The sequence below is a fragment of the Hippopotamus amphibius genome, chromosome 6, assembly GCF_030028045.1.
Source record: "Hippopotamus amphibius kiboko isolate mHipAmp2 chromosome 6, mHipAmp2.hap2, whole genome shotgun sequence".
In the NCBI taxonomy this organism is placed as follows: Eukaryota; Metazoa; Chordata; class Mammalia; order Artiodactyla; family Hippopotamidae; genus Hippopotamus; species Hippopotamus amphibius.
The window spans coordinates 37,354,165-37,377,752 of NC_080191.1; positions in this window are offsets into that span (position 1 = coordinate 37,354,165).

Sequence of the window (23,588 nt, forward strand, 5' to 3'; positions counted from 1 at the left end):
CCTACATAATCTGTCCCTTGTTACGCCTCCAACCTCATCTCTTACTATCTGCCTCACTCAGCTCCACCCACTTGCTTTCCTACCTGATCACTGAACACGGCAAGCATCTGCCTGTCTCAAGGTTTTCTGCAGTGTGTGCCTTTTTGCCTAGGATGCTATTCCTTCAGCTACCTGCCTCTGCCGGATATCAAATGTCATGCCCAGGGAATCCTTGAACCACTTCCTCATTTCAGACCCTGAGATGAGTATTTATGGTTTACTCTTTTCTCGTGCTCTCTTCCTCCCCCATCCCCTCAAGGCATAGCTTGAACTTGCATCTTGGTCCCACCTCATATGAACAATAGATGCTGCTTCCTACCAGAGCTGTGTCTTCCACATCTCCTGCTCTTGCTCTTCCTGCCACTTACCATTCCCTGTCTATTTAGTCTCTCAACCACGTCTCAGTTTTTCCTTTTGAATTGAAGACCCCAAGTTACTGCTTCACCTTGGCTCTCAGGACTTTCTTCAACTATTATTCATACATTTTAAATTATTTGCCTGACCTTACTGGTCATGGAAATAATCTGTAGTCATTATTTTTAAAAAACACACATATTCCAACAAAATGGAACTGTGTATCTTAGAAAGTGAAATAGTTCCCATGATCCCACCCTCAGATAGCCACAGTCACCATCGCTTTTGGAGAGCCCGTTGTGCACTAGGCATTAAGTGCTGTGAAAACAAAGCAAGATAAGACATTGCCTGTCCTTCAAGGAGTTCACAAGGTCAAATAACCAAATCTTCCTTTACAGCACAGGAATAGCCACTATGCTATGACCTTTAGCTCACACCTTGCTTTGGAAACTAACCATCTACTCTGTGGATGTCTGCTCTAGCGCTGCAGTTGCACAGAACCCCTTGCTGACAGCGAGAGGGATGAGAAGGTGGAAACAGTGGACTCAGAGTGAAGAGGCTGGATGAGGCCAGGAAAACTAAAGGCAAACAGTTTTGAAGACTGTTTCTGAGATGATCCAGAAACTGAAAAATTATTGTCATGTCACCTATAGTTGAATGGATTTGAATATATCCTAAGTTTCTTTCTTTCACAGTGACAGGTCTTCTCAGAACTTTTAAAATCATTATTTTTTTTAAAAAAGTCCCTTAGGCCAAAACAAAGTCTTCTCAAAACAGGCTCACACACTTAGAGAATGAATTTATGGTTACCGGAGGAAGGGTGGGGGAAGGGATAGTTAGGGAGTTTGGGATTGACGGGTACACACTGCTCTGTTTAGAGTGGATGACCGACAAGGACCTACTGCACAGGGAACTCTGTTCAGTGTTATGTAACAACCTAAATGGGAGGAAAATTTGAAAAAGGATACATGTATATGTATAACTGAATCACTTTGCTGTACACCTGAAACTATCACAACATTGTTAATCAACTATAATATAAAATAAAAAGTTAAAAAATACCCAACAAAACTTGAGAAGCAGAGTGGCGCGTAGTCTTAACTACACTTGAAAAAGCACCCAGGCAAGGAGGGGCAATTGACCCAATTCAAGGGGGCCCAAGAAAATTTTTAATATTTGTCTGGAAACTTCTTTCTCAAGAAGGGAAAATCAGGGCTGGCTTAGCTGCCAGAGAACTTTTCCAGGAATTGCTGGGAATGGAGGAGCTGAAGTCCCAGGTCACCTGCTTTTTCTAGGACCTAGAACCAGTGTCTGCATTCTCTCCATACCAACCCCTCCCCCAACTCCTCCACCTCCTCTCTTCTCTGCCTGAATTTGGATTCCATTCTATCTTCTCATCCCTTCACCTTATCTTCTCCTCCAACTTCCTAACTCTCTATTCCAAGTCTCCTGAGCATCTGCTTCCTGGTTTTCATTACCACCACAAACTGACCTAAGCCAATGTGGGCACAAATAAACATGAAGTTCTTTTTGGTTGATTATAATACTCACCAACAGCTACAGATTGGTATAGCTAGTCTCTTCCTTGCTACCAGGTTATAATGAAGGCAAATCTCTTACTGTGTCCTGTGACAAGATAGACATTAATTAGCAAGTAAGAGAAAAACTGTTCTGTAAGTTGGATAAAGTTCAAATTCTCCAAAAATGTATATGCTCCTGTCACACTGTAGCAGAGGAAAATTTTCCTCCACCTTCTTAGAGACCCTGGCTGGGTCTGAAAATTAAATTGACAAAGGCAGATTAACAGGAAAAAAGTGAGGCTTCCCTGGTGGCACAGTGGTTAAGAATTCGCCTGTCAAGGTAGGGGACACGGGTTCGATCCCTGGTCTGGGAAGATCCCACGTGCCGTAGAGCATCTAAGCCCGTGTGCCACAACTACTGAAGCCCGCATGCCTAGAGCCCATGCTCTGCAACAAGAGAAGCCACCCCAATGAGAAGCCTACACACCACAACGAAGAGTAGCCCCACTAGCCACAACTAGAGAAAGCCCATGTGCAGCAACAAAGACCCAATGCAGCCTAATAATAATAATTTAATAATAATTTTAAAAAAAGGATAAAAGCATACAAATTTTATTAAATTTTTACACATACATGGGAACCTTTACAACAGAATGAAGACACCTAAACAGGAAGCTTTTATAACCCTTTTAGAAAAAGAAACAATAAATATGTGAAGAATTGACAAGACAGGGGTTTGGGCTGGGGGTAGCAAATGGTGAAGTAACAAGTGTGTTCAGACAGTCTTCTCAGCCCTACATTCAGTGTCTTCGGGATAAGAATGGCCCCCTCCCTCCAGGGGCAGAGGGGGTGTCTTTCACATGGGACATATCTCCAGCTTCCAGGGAGCACATGTGAGTGGGGATACCAGGGTGACCTTCCTGCGTCTGCCATTTTCTCAGATTTCTTCATCTTAAGATATTCAATATGCCAAGGTGTCATATATTGGGGTAGAGTGTCCTGAACCCCTCAATATCCCCCGTGACAGTTTCGCGTAAGGAAGACCTGACCACAACCTAAACAAGGGGTTCTCAAAATCTGGGGGCTCAGGAAACTTTACATTCTTAACATTTATTGAAGACTCCAAAGAGATTTTGTTTATGCCTCTTATACCTATGGGTATTTATTGCATTGGAAGATAAAACTGAGAATTTAAAAAAATATAAACACAACTTCCTCTAGCTGTTAGAGCAATGATGTTTTCACATGTCGTGGAGCCTCTGGAAAACTTCACTGTATACTCATCAAAGAATGAGAGCGGGAAAAGCAAACAGAACCTTATTATTTTTTTAAGCTCTTTACACTCTTGTACCAGCTTTTGAGGTACACCAAAGTGAATCAGCTGTATTTATACATATACCCCCATATCCCCTCCCTCCCACGACTCCCTCCCACTCTCCCTGTGCTGGCCCTCTAAGGCATCACCCATCATCGAGTTGATCCCCCTTTATTATACAGCAAGTTCCCACTAGCTATCTATTTTACAGTTGATAGTGTATATATGTCTATGCTACTGTCTCACTTTTCTCTCTGCTGTTTTTCCCATGAGTTCCAGCGGCGGCCGGGGGTGGGGAAGGGAGGCTGCAAAGGGTGGACAGACCTGGAGGAAGAGCTGTCATCAGAAGGAGGTATCCTGGGGCTTGCTGAGCTGCTGTGCCGGAGTGGAGCGGAGGGACACACGGAGCACAGGAGGAAGGTTGTTCGTGGCTGTAACCCCGCCCGCAGCGACGGTGGGCCCGCCGTCCCTCGTTCTCTGCCTCCAGCCTTGTCCACAACCTTATTATTAAGAAAATAATTTTGACCTCGTGGACCTCTTTCAAGTCTTCAGGGCCCCCAGGAGTCCCTGAACCTTACTTTCAGAATCACTCATCTACAGTCACGTTTCAGTTATTCAAAAAGGAACAGATGCAACTAGAATCTTCTGAACCAACATCTTGGATGTAGGGCAATTTAAGAATAAAATCCCCAGGCACCATCCCTACGGGTAAAAGATGAAGCATGAAATAAAAGGGATCTCAGGACTTTAAAACCTGGTCATAAGTGTGTAGGAATAACTCCAAGACATTTCAGCCAATCCTCTTGTCTTGAATACCACAGATTTCACAAGCAGAAGCCCATCTCTCACGGCCATTTTGCTCTTAAAAAGACACCAATTTTAACAATAGAAGCTCATGTCTAATGTCATAATACTAATTAGCAAAGTCCCTGGTGTTGTTGACAGATTGGAAAAACAAAAAGGTGACGGTCTCACCCCAAATACTACTACCTCTGCATTATCTTGGATCAAATCCCAGCCATACCATTTCTTCTGTAAATGTTTCAGCATTTATCCCTAAAGGAGTCATCTCTTATCTTAATTTAATCACAATATCATTATCACACCCAAAAGTGTAGCAGGAATTTCTTAATATTATCAAATACTCACTTGATATTAAAATTTCTCCAACTGTTTCATACCTTTTTTCCTGTCAGTTTGTTTGTATCAGGACCTAAAAAAGGTCCACACTTTCCCATTGATTAATATCTCTTAAGTCTTTCTCTCTCTCTTTTTTTTTCTTTAGATCTTTATTGTAGTATAATTGCTTTACAATGTTGTGCCAGTTTCCACTGTACAACAAAGTGAACCAACTATATGTATACATATATCCCCATATCCCCTCCCTCTGGAGCCTCCCTCCCACCCTCCCTATTCCACCCCTCTAGGTCATCACCAAGCATCGAGTTGATCTCCCTGTGCTATGCAGAAGCTTTCCACTAGCGATCTATTTTACTAAGTCTCTTTTAATCTTTAGATTAAAATCCTCCCTTTTTCCCCCTTGCAATTTCTTTGTTGAAGGAAACAGACCATTCATCCTGTATTGTTTTCTACATTCTGGATTTAGCTGATTGCATCCCTCTGGTGTTATCTGACAAGTTTCTCTGCCCCATATGCCCTGTGTATGGGTGGTCTGATCAATGAGGATTTTTGGCAAGAACATTTTATAGATGGTATTGTGTACTTTCCACTGGATCCCCTCAAGGAGGCACGTGAAATCATGGACTCGTTCCTTGAATTGAAATAATAGGAAATATATGTATTGGTCTCTGCTCCCAGTTCCTGGCGGAGAGCTCATGAAATTCTTGTCGTTTCCTAAGTGATAAGAGCACGAGGAGCATCTCTTATTCTAATATTTATCTTTGACTTGACCTCATCCCTGACACAGGGATCCTGAAAGTCTTACAACTTCCTAAGTGATAAGAACACTAGGAGCATCTTTTGTTCTAATGAGGCAACTCTGGGCGGGCTCCTGGATGACTCCTGGGTGGGGACTGGTCACCAGAAAGACGAAGCCATGATTAGAAGCTTGATGGAATTTTCAGCCCCAATCCTGATCCTCCAGAGAGGAAAGAGAGGGAAAAAGCTGAGTTTTTCCAAAATACTCAGATTGAGTATAAAAGTTAAGATTAAGTGGGCTGTTAAAATTGGATTGTGGGACTTCCTAAGTAGCGCAGTGGTTAAGAATCCGCCTGCCAATGCAGGGGACATGGGTTCGAGCCCTGCCAATGGAAGATAGCACATGCTGCAAAGCAACTAAACCCGTGAGCCACAACTGTTGAGCCCATGTGCCGCAACTACTGAAGCCCAGACGCCTAGAGCCTGTGTTCCACAACAAGAGAAGCCTCCACAAATAGGAGCCCATGCACCACAATGAAAAGTAGCCTGCACTCGCAGCAACTAGAGAAAGCCTGTGTGCAGCAGCAAAGACCCAACACAGCCAATAAAAAAATAAATAAATAAATCCAATAAATAAATAAGTTTATTAAAAAAAAAAGAATGCTTACTTTTTAAAAAAATTGGATTGTGTAGGAACTGAAAAATAATCTTTAGTGAATTAAACTTCTGCAATTTCTCAGATTTTCTGCTACAGAAGCCATGTTATTCATCGCTATTAATACTCCTGTAGTAATACCACTTTGTCCAGGAGGAAGTGTTATAAAGTAAATTATAGGCGTCTCAACAATCACCTTTGACATTATCAACTTTTAATAATATTTTAATAATGTAACCCTCTTTACCTGAAAAACACAACTGTTTCTATAATTGTGTCTCTCTCTGGTACTTACATTTCTGCAAGAAATATATAACTGAAATAGTATCTTTGTTGATAATGATTTTGTGTTTTAAAACCAGGACCATCTAATCTTCAACCAACTATGCCTGGTGACAAAGATTTTTTTATTGTTTCAACATTCTGTTAAGAACTCTTTTGTTTACACAATAATAATCTCTTCCTGTCCAGCAACAGACTTTCTTGATAACATCATCATGTATTTGACGGTTTTGGCAAAGCTCTCTCAAGCAGGGTGATCTCTATAAAAGCTACAAACTTTTAAAACCTCAAGGATCATAATACTCTAGATTCACCTGATTCTCAGAAGATGAGGATGCATAGCAAAAGGAAAAAAATTATAGGAAAAAATGCTTTAGCGTTTTCCTTCATGAGATGGACTTTCTTTTCTGTACCCTGAGTCATTCAATACCCCTACCTTTGAACTAGAAAAAAGTTGTTCAGTAAATGGAAATATAACTGTTTACCAGGAGACTTCTGTACTCACAGAGAACAAAACTTGATAATACTTACGTGGTCTGGAAAAGGAGGTTTCAGCTCATGTGCCTTTATGAAAGTGTTTGCTGCTCTTTGTTTGATCATGATTAATTTGGCCAGAAATGATGTGATTGCAGCCTCCACTGTTAGTCCTACGGGTATTAATCATCTCCAAGGTGGTCTCAGTTTCCGTGGCAACTGTAATATTTATTTTTTCAGTATAGCACTGGCTGGTCTCCAGTGGTTGGCAGGGCAGAGTAATCCTGAAACGTTAAGTCTCAGTTATAAATTTCTCATTGCTGATATTAGAAAACCAGTTCACTTTCAAGTATTATTACTACTCTGTGTTCAGATAAGTTAATTGCAAAGGTGTTCTGAGACAGTTCTGTCCTTTGGTTCCACATTACCAGGCTTTAAGGTCCAAAGGATTTTTGCTGACTAAAGAAGCGCCTGGTATTTGCATCCAAATTTTCATGATAACTTTAAACATACATAATGTATCACTCTCGTATTTACATGGAAATAGACTGAGGAGGTCTGGGTATAACTCCCTTAAGGAAAAAGAAAATAAATGTTAAGTATAACATTATATATTCTTCAAAACAGACATATCAATCAAGCCCAACAGACATTGAATTAAAGTTTCTGAATTTTGTTAAAATTAATAAAATTCAAGAGTAAATTGTAAATGAGAAAAAGTTTCTGATCTTTCCTGTCTTTACCAGAAGTCATAAATATTTTATCAGTTATCAAATTTTTCCTAGAAAGAGTTTCCAGAGCAATGAAATCAGGCAGGCTGTCTTACACCTAGGTGGATTCAAAGGTGAAAGAAAGTCTTTTCTGAAAGATGGCTTGGGGCAAAATTATAGGTTCTTGGTCCCTTGAATTGATAGTGTTGGTATCCCTGCCATGTTTCTTCAAGTTCTTTTCATCCTGTGTGTCTTCTAAAATATATGATTAACCTGTTAGACTAATAAACTTTAAAATGATAGCTCTCCTAGGATTAAAAAAAAAATCATGCCATGGAAGCATCTTCCACCCTGATAATGCACAAATTTGGCCCCATCTTTTTCCCTTGCCAAAGACTGTGATGGTACCACAGAATGGCACGCTGCTCTCTTATCATCTCTGGGATAGGAGGCGGGGAAAGCTGTGGTGGGAGCAGAGAGGGGGTAAGTGTGAGGACAGAGAGCATAGTCATTAATACTAAGTCACTTTGTGAGATCTCACTGCTGTGTGCACTAGGACTCCTATCTTGTCCTAAGGAGCTCTGCCTCTGCTGAATTCAGAAGTGTCCATACCTGGTGCCCAATGGCTACAGAGGAGACGAGGTTTAGGGAAGATGAGCACCCAGAAGAGGGTCTTTTACACATCACGTGCTCAGAGGACACGCTGCAATAAAATGGAAGGAGAAAGCTTCGTCTAGCCCAAGGGCACAGTTTTAAACAAAGAGCTCTTGGGAGATTGGGACTGACATATACACACTACTATATATAAAATAGATAACTAATAAAGACCTACTGTATAGCATAGGGAACTCTACTCAATATTCTGTTATGGCCTATAGGGGGAAAGAATCTAAAAAAAGAGTGGATATATGTATATGTATAACCGGCTTACTTTGCTGTACACCTGAACCTAACACAACATTGTAAATCAACGATATTCCAATAAAAATTAAAAAAAAAAAAGTGACGCCAAACAATTAGCTAAAACACAAACACACGCACAGAACAATCTCTTAGGTTGCACATATTCAAACTTTTGACTTTTTCTACTGTGTTCCTTAATTCAGACACAGTGGGTATCTCCAAATATGAAATTAGGACCATGCAGAATGAATTCATGCTCCTTCCTCCAAAACTGGCAGCTCAACAATTAAGTGATTCTATTTCTCTTTCAGTGCTTCCTGTATAAGGGCGGGTGGGGGGTGGGGGTGGGCAATAAAGCAGTGCCAGCATCGGGAAACAGCAATTAGGTCTGCTTCTCTGTGATGGTTTTGTGCTCATATTACGGAAAATCCCCCTAGACTCTCAGACTGATTTCAAAGTCTGCTGTCATCATGATAAAAGGAATGATCTGAATTAGAGATGAATGTAATTAGCTCAGTTCTCTTAGAGGGAGTACTTTATCTTTGAGGTGGCTATTCAGAGAGTGGACACTCCCTGAGGGAAGGCTTTACAGTCAACAAGATGGATGTGATTCTTCACAAGCACATTATTTTATGAAACAAACGAAAGAGTCTGGGTTCCTGGTGGTGGCTGCTCTCTAAGGGATGAATGGAAATTGGGGTTTCCTGACATCACGCTTTCAGGGGTGTGTGTGTGTGTGTGTGTGTGTGTGTGTGTAGAAAACAAGTTACTTCCTGTGTGGTAGCCAAGTTCTGCCTCCTTTATTTCTCTTCAACTTGAGCATTTTCCTCATTGTGCAACAAGCATGTCTCTGTCCCAAATGTGGAAGCGCAAATATACTTCACTGATGCTGGAGTGAAGAGCTCACACAGCACGAGACACAAAGACCTTGGAATGAAAGCTCACCCTCCCCACCAACTAGCACTTGGCACAGGAAAAGGGGTGTGAGTGGCTTACTTAGAGCCAAATCCTCCCCGATGATAAATATTTAAGTGCCCTCAATTGCAGCATTTTGGATTTGCAGGTGGCTTATAGGATGAAGAGCTCGCACAGCACGAGACACAAAGACATGACTCAGATACAATAGAAACCCAAATTGTGAACCAAATCAAAAGCCATGCTCAATCTACAGAAGCCTGTGAACCTCTGTCCCCTAGAGGGTGTTTTCCAAGTGGAGTTCTTCGGAAGCCAGGCAGGCCATCCTGTAGGAGTAAGAGCATGGGTTTGAGAAGAGAGGTCTGCATCCAGGTCATGGTTCTACCTCTAAACTGGAGTTTTCTCATCTGCCAAGTGGAATAATGTGTGCCTGTCTCCTAGGGCTGTTGAGAAGATTACATGAGATAATGCCCATTAAACAGGTAGTAAATGCATTACAAATGTTAGCTGTGATATTGGCAGAGTCAGCCGTAAGCAAAAATGGAAGGCAAGCTCTGTTAACTTTTAGAGTCTTTTTGTTCTACTTTCAGTTCTCCCACATCCTGGTGGGCAGCTTCCATCCTCCAACGCCCAGAGGAATGTCTGGATACACATTGCCTTGTAACCACCACATTCGGGACTCTTCCTCAAGTTAACCAGGTACGTAGCACTCAGTCCCCCATGAATCAAAAAATGTTAATTCTGAGGTTGTTTCCACAAGGGACTCTTCAAGGGTTAGCTTTGATATCAACAAACCCTGACCTTGAGACATGAAAATGGTTTCTTAAACAAATTCTGTATTTAAAGAAAATTCACTAAAATAGTTTTACTTACAGACCATATATTATTGAATTATCAAAACAAATCCCTATTTCAAATATTAGTGAAGACCATGTTTGCAAATTTCATGTATGTAAGAATTTCTTAGGACACTCATCAAACATACAAATGCTACCATCCCAGTGACTCTGGAGTGGTCTCCTGGGACTCTGTATTTTCATAAGCACACCAGGTGTTTCCGGTGTTTCTGATACAGGTCTCTTAGAATAATGTTTTGAGAAAAACTGCTGTAGACACATTCTATATACAGTCATTCTCAATTGGTGGTGAATTTACCCCGAGGAACATTTGACAATGTCTAGAGATATTTTCGATTGTCACAACTTAGTGGGGTGCGGTGGGGAGCAACGCTATTGGCATCTAGTGGGTGCAGGTCAAAGATGCTACTACACATGCTATAGTGCACAGGATTGCTCCCCACAGCAAAGAATTACCTGACTCAAAATAATAATGGTGCTGAGGTAGAGAAAACCTGCCCTATAACCACACTGACCTTGGCCGACTTGGGTCCCAAACTTAGAACATTCTGTCTTTAGTTCCAGGTTCCCCACAGGTCAAGCCTGGCCTTGGTGGTTGCTCACCACTCACCTGCACCCATGTCTGTTCAGTCTCAGGCGTTTGCTATACAGCATTTTTACTACCTGGGTACAAAGATTTAGTATAGAAAATGCTGACTCATCTCTGACCCTTTGGAAGCAATTAGACTCGGGGGCTTGAAGGACAACGGGCCTGCTCTGTGGCCACCCCTGAGTCATCACTGCAGTTGGCAGGTGCAGTGATGCAGGAGAGATTTCTCTATGGATTTCAACTCTGCTTACAGTTCAGAAACAGTGGAGTTGGAATCACAGTAGGTGATGGAAAAGCATGGTTAAACTAGAAAGCTGTGGAGGCTTTGCTGACCAATTATGTCTGTCTCATTTCAGCTCAACAATTCAACAAAGGGTTCTATGCCAGGCAAAGTGTAAGACAGAGGGAAAGACTGAAAATTGGATAAGATCGTCCCTTCCTCAAGGAGTCGCAGCCTTAGCTCCTTCTGCCTTTCTTCTCTCTGCTGTGTACTTTCGCCCTCACCCACCTGAAAAGCCCTTCCTTATGACTGACTTCAATTAATTGGCTGCTTAGGATCTAAGCAGCTAAAAGGACCCAAAGAGACCAATCTAGAAGTCCCCCAAAAGGCAACAGAATGACATCCCTCTTTATAGGAAGCTTCTGGTAATTTATCATTTACAAAGAAATGATAAATGGGGCTATTAAATACTGAGTTTCTATATATGAGAACTATCTCAGTTAATGCCTCTAATTTGTAGACAGTGCCTATTTGCAAACGAGGTTACTCTGCTTGCTTAGGTGGACTAGCCATAGGACTTGAGTTTTTCTGGGGATAAAAATGCAAAAGACATTGAAGTATAACATTCTGGAGTCAGAGTGAGAACAATAACCCCTGCCAGCCTACTCAGACCTTACCAATATACCCAGGGACCCCGCCCCCACGCGCAGCTGGCTACGCACAATATACAAAAACTCCATGACATTTGTCTTGAGAAAGAAAAGTTGTTCAATGAAACCCCATCCCCTCCCCTTTCAGTCACATCATTTACTCTTTTTTGCAGTTTCTTGCAAGGCTACCTCATATTTCTGGGCTCTGAGTTCAGGATAGAGGCTTCCTTCCCAGGGCCCCAGGGCAAGAGAGGTGGTGTGTGGAAGGCACCCAGAGAGCTTCAATAGTAAGCAATATTCTTTTCGTTAAGCTAGGTGGTAGACATTTGATGTAGTGTAATGCTGCAATCTTTAAATATTTGTGACCTATATTCCTTGGGATATATAAACTCTTTCACTGCAATGAAAAACAAAAGTTTCCAAGGTAATTCTTGCAAATGTCCAGATGTACATTCAGCATTGTTTCTCCAACTTTCATCGTTCTTCTCAGCTTCTTCCAAACTCCTATTCGTCTATTACCTCCTATTCCCTCCCGAACTCCCTCTCTGTCTTTCTCGATCCTGTATCTCCACCTGCCACTTCCTCCCACTGCCTCCTCTTCCCTTCTGGCTCCATGTCCCATTTCTGCAAAACCTCCTACTCTTTCCTCCCACAGCCTGGGCATCTGTGAGGAGGGAGAGGCTGGTGTGAGCAGGCAGTCAGGTTAATTCTAGACCAAACGCTTCTCTTTGAGATTGTCCACATGGTCCCCAAATCCTTAGATGTTTTCATAGCCATACTTCTTTAAAAGTGTTCATCACCTAACTTTCTGCACGAAGGATGTGATATTAATTACAAAAATATATAGACTATAGAAAGATTGAATAAAGAGTTGAGAGAACCTGGACAAAGATCCCACCACTTTGTTGGGCTGGGTTTGTATTAAATTGTTCTGTTATCATCTTAATTAAGCTGCAACTGTATTTCTTGGAATCCCCATCCTTGGGTGGTTCCAGGTTAGAACTGGCTGGAAGAGAACCTTGTATAAGATACGGGAGGCAGAATTTAGCAGCAGCCACCCTCCCTGGATGTTGTGTGCTCAGGGGTGCCAGCAGCTTCTAGTTTCAACTCACTCTCCTCTGCTTCTCTTTCTACCATCCTTCCTGACTTCTCACTGTTGACCGACAGCAGCCCAAGCCTATCTCCAGACACCTGCTGTGTCCCCATTGACCTCTCCAGTGGAACTCCTCCACCAGCACCCCCTCTGCTGGCTCCTTCTGTGCCTGCTTTTGTTTGGCTTAATTAACTGATCAGGCACTCTGTTGATCCTTCAGCTCTGCCGTGAGACAATCAATTCCCCGGTGCCCTCTCTGTCCCCACAATTGTGAAAGGTCTAATTTCTGTAATAAATCTATTGTCCCCTAATTCTTAGAGGTTCCGCTTCTTGGATATACACAGTGAGAACAGGGTTCAGGATCAAAAAGGTGATACAAACCAGGCATTCTCTTTGAAGCACTGACTGTGGCACAATAGAGGTAATCTAGTCCACGAATCTCATTTACAGATGAGAAACTGCAGCCCAGAGACAATGTTACAATCACCATCCATCCAGGTCACAGCCACACTGGCAGACATGGGAATAGGACCCAGCTTCCTGACATGTATAGTTTCAATTATTTTTAACAGGGACACGGTCATATTTTAAATTATTGACTATTAAATCAGTTTGCTTAAAAAAAAAGACAAAATGATGTGCCAAAGCAGGAATTAGTGCTTTGACACTTCTTGGATCATTCTTTTAGAAAACAGAGACCTGTCATGTTATTTTGTTTAATAACTGACAGGAAGCTGGATGGTATATCATACAGGTGCTAGATTTCATTTCTTAAAAAAAATCAATAATAAAAATTTTTAGAATGAAAACAATCCTGAGCATATGAGAACCTCAAAGTTGATCCTGAATCTAAAGTTACTATGGCAACATTACTTAGAAAAATTGTGCATATTGATTTTGTGGTTCACTGAAGGTATTAGCATCTTCAATATTTAAAAATAAACAGTCTCAAGATGTTCCTGCTTATATTTTTAACAAGCAGATATATAATCTATGGAGAATATTTTAGCTGTCATTAAGACAGACACAAAAACACTGGAATTTCCTCACTTACAGCTTCAAAATTTTCCCTCTTAAAATCATATTTGCATTGATGAAAATATAAATAGAATATGTGTTGATTTAAGCAGCAGTAGTTGCATGAAATTATTTTCTGGATATGAAAGAAAAGAAAGAAAGAGAGAGCTTGTAAACCACTGTTTGTGCAGCTCCCCGGTAATATGTGGAGCCCAACGGTCCTACAGGCTGGCTCGTGGGGCTGATCTTCAGGCAGCTCATGGTGGGAGAAGAGGCTCTGGCTACCAGCTCCTCTATGTCACCCACTAGCTGAGTAACCCTGGGAAAATCACGTCACCCCCACTCTAATCTGTTTCCTCATCTGCAAAAGAAGAGAGTACATCTGGATAACCTCTGAATCACCTTTCTCTCCTTAAGTCTCATTTTTGTGTAGTGCCAAGACATAGGATAATGGTATAAATGAATTTTTTAAAATTGAAGTATAGTTTACAAAGTCGTGTTAGTTTCAGGTGTACAGCACTGTGATTCAGCCATATATTCTTTTTCATATTCTTTTCCCTTATAGGTTATTATAAAATATTGAGTATAGTTCCCTGTGTTATACAGCAGGTCCTTGTTAGCTATCTGTTTTATATATAGTAGTGTGTGTATGTTAATCCCAACCTCCTAATTTTCCCTCCCCCACCTTTCCCCTTTGGTGACCATAAGTTTGTTTTCTATGTCATGAGTCTGTTTCTGCTTTGTAAATAAGTTCATTTGTATTTTTTTTTTTTAGATTCCACGTACAAGCAATATCACATGGTATTTGTCTTTGTCTGACTTACTTCACTTAGTATGATAATCTCTAGGTCCATCCATGTTGCAGCAAATGGCATTATTTCATTCTGAAATTTTATTAAGGTTATTGTACTGGTATAGATATACTCTTCTCTAATTCATATAACTATAATTCCAACAAATTTCTAGATACTTTGGCAATCATTATCAAAAATTGACTTTTTCCAGGCATCTATGATGGAGGCAGGATTGACCATCAGAGCAGCCTTTGGAATAAGATAAACTTAACTCCATCTCAGATAATATGGATTTTTTTCAACTCAAGTACCTACAGTTCCCTCTAAAGCACTTCTAGAGCATGCCACGCAGACGCTGTGACTTGGCTACCCACAACCCTTCACGACACTTTGCCTTTTTTTCCTCTATCACAAGAACCAGAAAGGCACAACACCCACCTGCCCAGGCTTTCTTATATCCGAACTGACAGTATGATCAAGTTCTGGCCAGTGAAATTCGGACAGAAATCACTGAGAAGAGCTTTGGGAACACATTAGAGAAGAGACAGGTAAGCTGACATTCTCTTCTGTCCTTTGGCTCTCCTGCCTCCCATCTGAGACCTAGACTTGAAGCTGAAAGGTATACTAGTCCTCCTGCCACCACGAGGCCAAGGCCACATGCTAAGGAAGGGGAAGCAGCCAGTAGGAATCTGAGCCCTGATGGCATCTCTGAGCTGTTGTCTGAATTAACGCACCCCAGAATCCTTCTCAGGGAGAACAAAGTCCTGATTGGTAGAAGCTTTCACTGCCCTATTGCTTGTAGCCAAATACAGTCTAACTAGCACATGTAGACTCTGTGGACAGTGTTAAAACAGGGCTCTAACTTGCATGGCTTAAAGTGGAGAAAGGTGACAAATAAGTTTGGACCACTACACCTTAGTGCCATTACCCAAAACCACAGATTTTTGTGTATATGTAGCAAGAGCAAGGACAGTTACAAACAGAACTGCAAAGAGAATGCCGCTGTTTTGCAGAGAAGACAAAGAGCCAAGCCACAAAGCCACGAGAGAAGCAGAGGGAAACAGTGCTGAGGCCCCTCCGAAGAGAGGTGAGCAAGGTAGTCCTTCCCTCCTCCTTCCCTTCATGGGGATGTGCACTGAAACGGAAGAACAGTCGGAGAAATGTGTGTTTTTAAACCATTGGTTGAAAGGAAATACAAGTTTTTAAACCTTTGATCATAATAGTTCCTCTCTATCCATCACTAGTTATGGGTTGTGTAGGACACACACACACACACACACACACACACACACACACACACACAGCTTATTCCATCACTGGGGACGTTGAAGATGCCTAATGCATAGTTACAAATTGACCAATTGATATGATGGGTCAGAGAATGTCTTCCTTTTCTCCACATTCTCATTTCTCCACATTCTCAGCAACACAGATGATTTCCAATCTTTGTGATTTTTTCCAACCAGGAGATTGGATTTATAGTAACTTGGATTTTTCCTGACTGTGATAGGCTAAATAACGGTGCCTCAAAGATGTCCACATCGTAACCCTTAGAACCTGTGAATATGTTACCTAGGAAAAGGAACTTTGCAGATATGACTAAGTTAAGGATTTGGCATGAGGGATCTTGAGATGGGTTACTTTCTGCACAGATTATCTGCATAAGCTTAATGTAGTCACAAGGGTCCTTATAAGAGAGAGACAAGAGGTTCGGAGTCAGAAAAAGGCCATGTGATGACAGAAGCAGAAAAAGAGATTGGAAGATGCTATGCTGCTGGTTTTGAAGATGAAGGATGGGACCATAATTCCACATATAAGTAAGAAGATACAGTATTTGTCTTCCTCTGTCGGACTTACTTCAGTTCTCCTAATGCCTCAAGGTCCATTTATGTTGACATAGAAGACAGGATGTCCTCTATTATAGCTGAATAATATTCCACCATATACATCTTCTTTATACATTCATCCATTGGTGGACACTTAGATAGTTTCCATATCTTGGCTATTGTGAATTATCAAATGATTTTAAAGTAAGAACCAGGCGGGCTTGTTTCAGAGGTCTTTCTTTACCTATACCTGATCCTTTGTCTCCACAAGTGCCCCAGGACTCCCTGCCTTGTCTCTCTTACTCTCTGCATCCCAGGCCTCTCCTTCTCTCCTCTTAATTCGTGTTCTCTGTCCTATTATTTCCCCAGGGAGATGGGCTGCCTTTTGTCCTCCCAAGGTCATGAACAAACTCATCAATGTAAAGTAAGGTGTAGGAATCCCAGCTTTGGAGTTGGACTGTGCTCTTGTGCAAATTCACCTAGGCAAAGTAATGATTTTCTTCATTTATGAAATAGGGATAAGAGCAAATACCTTATAGGGCTAGGGTGGAGATTTGAATATTCTTGAAGTGTTTAGTATGGGCACATAGTAACACACAGCAAATGTTAACAATGAGTGCTGATGACTTGGTGTTCTTTCATTCAAATCATTTGGAGTTTTAAAAGGGCTTTTTCGAAATATCACCTTAACACCAATCACTTCATTTCTTATTACAGAATTTCTCTTGAATGATACATGAGTTTGGGTGATGCTGGGAAAGGAAGACATTCTCTGACCCATCATATCAATTGGTCAATTTGTAACTATGCATTAGGCATCTTCAACGTCCCCAGTGATGGAATAAGCTGTGTGTGTGTGTGTGTGTGTGTGTGTGTGTGTGTGTGTGTGTGTGGTAAGGAAGTATAGATGAAGAACAACGTCCCTGTAGGAGTTCACAGGCCATCTGGGCTTCTTCCTCCAGGGTCATCCTGCCCCCATAGATCATCTAGTGCCCTGGGTGGGGGAGGAGGGTCTTTTGGGCTGCAGTGAGGCTAATGGAAGTAACCTGCTGCATTTGGGAACTCGATGGCAGGAACAGAACTGGCTCTGCTTTGTGCAAGTCTGCTTGATCATCTACCTACTGTGGGGCCACAAAGGACACCTCAGGTGCTCCCACAGAAGGAGATGGTTTTCTGAAGTCCACAGCATAATTACCTGTTCTTAGCCTCTGACGGCCTCTTTCCACTATTAGAGTGATTTTCCGCATTTTCTAGGTTTTAGTCCAACCAATTTAACTGGCCATAGGGGGTAGGTTGGAGATGGAATGAGAGACTATGAATCAAAAGTAGGACCATTTCCACTGACATCAAACAAGAGTGACAAACAGGTAATTAAGGCTAGCATGTTTCTAATTAAAACTCTAATTGCGTCAAGCTTTTCTAACCCAAATAGCTGAGGGACAACTCCTACTGCTTAATGAAAGCAAAACCTTACCAATCGATGCTCTAGCCTAATGCTCATTCATTTATATGAAGGTCAATTGCCACATAACATCTACTGCTGATTACCACCTACAGAAAAAGTAGTGGGAGGGAAAAAATTCATGTGATGTTGGTTACTCTTGCCTAGTTTTCCAGCTTTTAAAAATACCTGTGGCTATGTGATGACTACACCAGGGGGCCTTGATTGCAGCCCGTCTTTATGTAACAGAAGGGACTGTGCTTTTTAGCTATTATAATATAATATTGGCTTGTACCTACAGGACAGAGAGTCCTTTTGTTCACTGTTGTTATCACGGTTAGTCACACAGAGAGGACGTTAGAGCATCCAGCTCAATTTCTTAAAATGCCTCCATTGCTCATTGGAAAAGCATTGTCAGACACAATTCATGTTCCCACCTGTCAAATTTCAATCCTATTTTCAAACACTTATGGAGCAAGATAACATAATATCAGAAAACACCTAAGATCTCAGAGCAGCTGGCAGCCGAATCATGAAGCAAAACGCTTCCCTCCAGATGCTTACCTAATTTTCATGCTAGAAATTTTACCTGCTCTGCTAATTAGCTGATGCTGCACGGCAAAGCAACATTCTACGATTCAACAGAGGGTGGGAAAATCTCAGAGTATAATGTAAAGAGCCACTTTTTTTTTAAATCAGAGAGAAAGTTATTGGTGAGTCAAGTGTAGTAGTGAGAGGGCATACTTGTGTTTTTGAGGCATCTTCCAAACATCAAAGAAAATTTACTGGAAAGCACTCTTCTGAAAAGCAGAAGGGAAGCCATACAAGTGGGTTTATTTGTCCTGCAAACAAAGATAAAGTAAAGCTCTAGAATGGAGTGAGATAATTCAAAGTTTTCTCTAAGACCCTTAAATCAGTTGCACAGGGGCACAGCATCCTGTGATACAGACGGCAGGTGCATGTTACACTTTTCACCAGGTGCTTCAGGGACTCTTGTTTCCTTTCCTATCTGGAGTCCATTGTTAGGGCTACCCAGCTTTCACGTTGGATACCCTCAGGCTCTCATCCCTACCTATTCATAGTTTCACACTACGGAACACCTTGGACCTTTCTTCACCCAAAACTTACCTCTTCTGTTCAATTTTTTTTTTCTGAACAAATGCTCTTATTCTCTTAACCTTAATGAACCTATTTTGCCTAACGTGTTCATGGTCCTCCGTGGTTTCACTGTGTTGTTAGGCCCTGTCATCCCCCTACCCCCCGTGACCACCAGGCATTGAACTGGGAGTTAGAAAGAAGCTTTCTCAAAATAATATCTTAGGGTCACCATATCTTAAAATAGAAGCTGGGAATATAAATTGTCCTGTGAGCAAGCACTGTGCCCCCCTGAGATCCACACCCGTCTCGGGCGGGGCTGCTGGAGTGACTGCAAATACCCTCACTGAATGTACCCACAGTCCAAGGGAGGATCCTGTAGCTGGCATAGTCACGGCCAATCAGGGCTAACATCCTGTAGCTGCAGGTGGACTGAGGTAGGGGAACAGGGACTTGAGGAGTTCTAATAGCTGTGGGCTGACAGAGTTTTCCAATCCCTGCTGGGATGCAACCTCTTGTGGTACAGATTTGCATACATATATGTAAACTAATTTTTTTTTCATGTCCCTTTACATATAGTAAAGGACCTTTAAACTGGTATTGTTGCTCTTTGTTAAAGGCTGGAATGTCTTTCAAAAATGCAAATCTGATGTCACTACGCATCTTAAAAAACTTTTCAAAGCCTTTCTGTTCTCTTTTAATAGAGACCAAAATCTTTAACTTGGCCTAAGAGCCTCTGCCTGATCTGGCCTTTCTGCCTCCCCCAACTTCTTTTCCCTCTGCTCCTTCCCCCTGTTAAAAATTATTCAAGACAATTTAGGTGATACAAACAAAATTTACTTAATACTTCACAAAGCAGGGAGTCTCTGTCCCCAAGGGTTCAGAAAACTGCAAAATGGGGCAGAAGGCAGGAGGCTTTTAACAGGATAAAGAACGAGGAAGAAGGAAGAGAAAAATGGAAAATGAATAAGGAACAAAGAAATAAGGATAGCGCCCAGAGCTGGCTTGGCGTTTGGGGACTGGCTGGACAGACTGCGTTTCTGGACAAGCAGAGCATTTACAGGGACATGTAAGTTACCTCACTTGGTTTGCTCTTGTGGCACCCCGGGCAGGAGCGGCTCCATCTTGGGCTTAAAAATTTATTTCAACCCCCCTCATTCCTATTTCCCCACCACCTTGCTCTCCCTCCTGTTAAAGGGAAAAAAAAAAAAAGATCTAACACTTGTTAAAATGGTAAGGAACGCATTCTTCAGGACTATTACAATGGGTGTCAAGACTATCGCAATAGGAGGAGAGAGCTGGCTCGACTCTGAATACAGGACAGTGGGAATTTATATCCAAGGAGCAGAGGGAGGAGATGCGTGGATGGAAAACTGCTAACAGTGGGTATTGGGATAAGGGGATTCTTGCTAAACTGACTTCGCAGGATTCTTTCCAAAACCAGGCTAGGCAGGCCAAAGACGGGACTGGGGAGGATGGGACCAGGGGCAAGGTCAAGGCCTATTCAAGAAGCGGGCTCAGCAGAGGCTGGCTAAATTTGGTCAAGGAGAGGGTCACTGTCACTCCCCAGTTGCCCAACCAGCCACCCTTCAGGTCCTGCTGCTCCCTGTTCTCCCTCCTAACAAGGAGTATCCTTCACTGCTTCCCCCCTCCCCAGCACCTCCCCATCACTGAGATGTCAAGATGTCAGCTCACAGGTCCCCTCCCCTTGGAAGCTTTCCTTGATCTCGCAGACCCCAGGCTAAGTCTTCCTAACTAAAGACCATGCGGAGACCTTTAGACTGTCTCCTGATTGACAGAGCATAGGACGGGGGCTCTTTATTATAGTCTCGGTCTGTTGTCACAAAGGCACTACCCACCGCTGGAGGTTCTGTGGGCAGAGTATAAACTCAGACAACTCTGTAAAATTCCTGGGCAACTGCCTGGGTATTTTCTTAAAAGTCTTAACTTAATGAAAATTATTTGCTACAACATTCTGCAATTTAAAGATGAGAGAGTGAAAAATTACATAGAGGCCTCAATTTTTTAATAAGATTCAAAACCAAGTTAATGTGTTGCTAGGAACTCCTAGTGACTTATCTAGCTCTATAGCCATGCCAATATCTGCATTAATTTAAAAAGTACTCATGGGACTTTTCTGGTGGTACAGCAGTTAAGAATCCACCTGCCAATGCAGGGGACATGGGTTCGATCCCTGGTCCTGGAGGATCCCACGTGCCACAGAGCAGCTAAGCCTGCAAGCCAAAATTACTGAGCCCGAGTGCTGCAACTACTAAAGGCCGCGTGCCTAGAGCCCGTGCTCCGCTGCAAGAGAAGCCACAGCAATGAGAAGCCCACACACCACAACGAAGAGTAGCCCTCGCTCGCCTCATTTTTCATAGAATGTGGTTTGTTTTTGTTGATAACAAATAATAGAATTAATTTGAAGGAACAATGCAATGTTTTCTGCACTGTTTGATTGTCCTTTCATCAGCCTTTAATGGCATTATCTGATGTGATCATGCTTTTCTGGGTTGTATCCTTCTGAGGCATTAGACAAGGAAGTGCTTGTAACCTTTTTTAAACAGAAGTGATTGAGTATAGTCTCCAACTTTACGTTTGGATGTTGACTCAATTTCTGAGCCTCCTTTCCTAGTAATTTTAACTGAAAAACCTCAGAAGAGTCCCATTTTGGGTGATTCAAGGCTCATAAATACTTTACCATAGATGATTCTGTACTAAGTTGAAGTGGGTGTTCGACACCATTAATTTGTCCTTTTGTTACATAACTGCTATTTAAGGTCACTGAGTTAGAAACATCGAAATCTTTTCTCTTGTGTGGATTCAAAAAGTCATTTGAATCATAGGACGTGTTTCCTGTAAGATGACACGTTGGTGATTACAGCTGAACAATTTAAAGTTCTGAAGTGGTTATTCACCTGATTTGCTGAACTATTGATCAAAGTATCTTGCACATCTTTTCCAGTGTAAAAACATTCCAATTCTGAGCCCACAGTGATACCCTGAAATGCTGTCAACTTACCAGTTACACAGCACTAACTTACATGGTACTCTCTGGCCACTGTTTCATGTATTCTTCAAGCCCATAAGCCGTGTCATAGAAAACATGGAGTGATTGGTACTATTATCATCGAGAAGACAGGATCTTAAATTTTCCATGAGGTAAAAACCGTAGCATTTAATGGACAAGCTGGTTGTGACTATTGCAACAGCTGAGAATCCTGCTCACAAGGAGCTAATCCTAATCATAAAAACAGCTACCATGTATTGTGTATCATGTGTCAGGGACTATGCTTAACTTTTATATGTATTTCTAATATAATCCATTAGGGTTATAATTATCAACTGAAGGAGAGATTCTGTCAGGTCCATTAGAGTTTTAAAAAGCATAATCAGTACTTTGATTTCTTTATTAATGATGATAATTCATTTCTTTTGCTGTTTGTTTTTGTTTTAAAATAAGATTTGTCGATATCGTTTAATTCTCAGCTTTAGGAAGAAGGCATCGTTGTCAGTTACTGCTGTTTGCAAGTTTGCACCGTATCTCAAGCTTGAATTACTGGATAAGAATGGTGTATAATTAGCTCCCCACTTATTTATTTTGTAAATGTGTACTTCAGTCATGCTAATTCATTTCTCTTGAAATCTCCAAAACATGAAAATAAGCGTATTGGGGTTTTTTCCCAAAGGGAGCACGGATTAAAGAAATTGGGACAGATTATTCTGAAGGGATGAATAACTGTAACACAAAGCAGAATAACATAAACGCCAGGAAAGATGCATGAACAGAAGGTCTCATCTGGCTCAAGAAGGCAAAGGAGGTGGTCAGAAAAAAAATCTTAATGAAAGAGGTTTCCATTGAGTGAGGTTTTGCATGGCTGGTGGCATTTCTTTCACAAAAATGGCATAAAATTGGCATAAAACAAGAACGGAAAGTAACTGATGTGGAGGGAACAGTAGCGTTACAGAGGCAAGAAAGAGATGGAGGGTTCAACAAATGGGAAGAAGCTTAAGTCTGGTGGATATTTGGAGGAGAGTTAAATGAGAAGTGAGAGAGGATTCTGGAAGAGGAAGGTAGGACCCTGCTGGGAAGCAGACCGTGGGGCTGGGGTTTAATTTGGTAAGTAGCGGGGCTGCATTAAAGCTTCTGAGCAGAGATGTGACACGGTCAGCACCACGCTTAAAGAAGATGACTCTTGCAGGGGTATTTTCAAGGCACAGTACCAGAAGGGGACTGATTTGGAAGAAGCCAGGTAGAGGGCTATTACTACAGTCCAGCTGAGCGGTAACGAGGGCTCGAGCCAGGGTGGTGCAGCGACAGTGAGGAGCTGGGAGAGGATGAGCCTGCCTGTGGCTGAAGACCCTGCTCCTGGGCCATCATCAGCCCCTCCATTAATGCGTAAATGACACGGAGTGTTCTCACAAGCGGTGAAAACACCTCATGATGTTATGTTTAATTCAGCAGATCACTTCCCATTTTCAGTCCAGGGTAAAGCGCTTCCAGGTCGCTTACTTTTAATGGAAGTCACTGACATTTTTTCTGAGTCATAAAACAATAAGAATTCACATTAGAAAAAAAATACAAAGACATTTGTAGTTGATTTCTCCAAGGATTAAGAGAATGGGCCATGTGTGAAGCCCAAGCTTAAGTGAAAGCTGCGGGACAAAAGCCTTTCCTGTGGTTTGTGTGTGTGACTGTGTGTGCCACGGATCACAGAGAGCTGTGCTATATTTAAGTGTCAGAAAAAAGTATAGCTAAGAGGAGACAATTGTTACTAAAGTGTTCCTTTGTGGAAATAGCACAATTGATTTTGAGTTATCAAAACGCACAAAGTGAGAAAATTGAAGTTTCTGAGCAGGCCTGTAACCACAGGAAAGTCCAGTACCTGCAACACAATTAATTCATATTGCAATTATGTTTTTAATTAACTTGCTCTCACTTTCTATTCTAATTCCTAAAA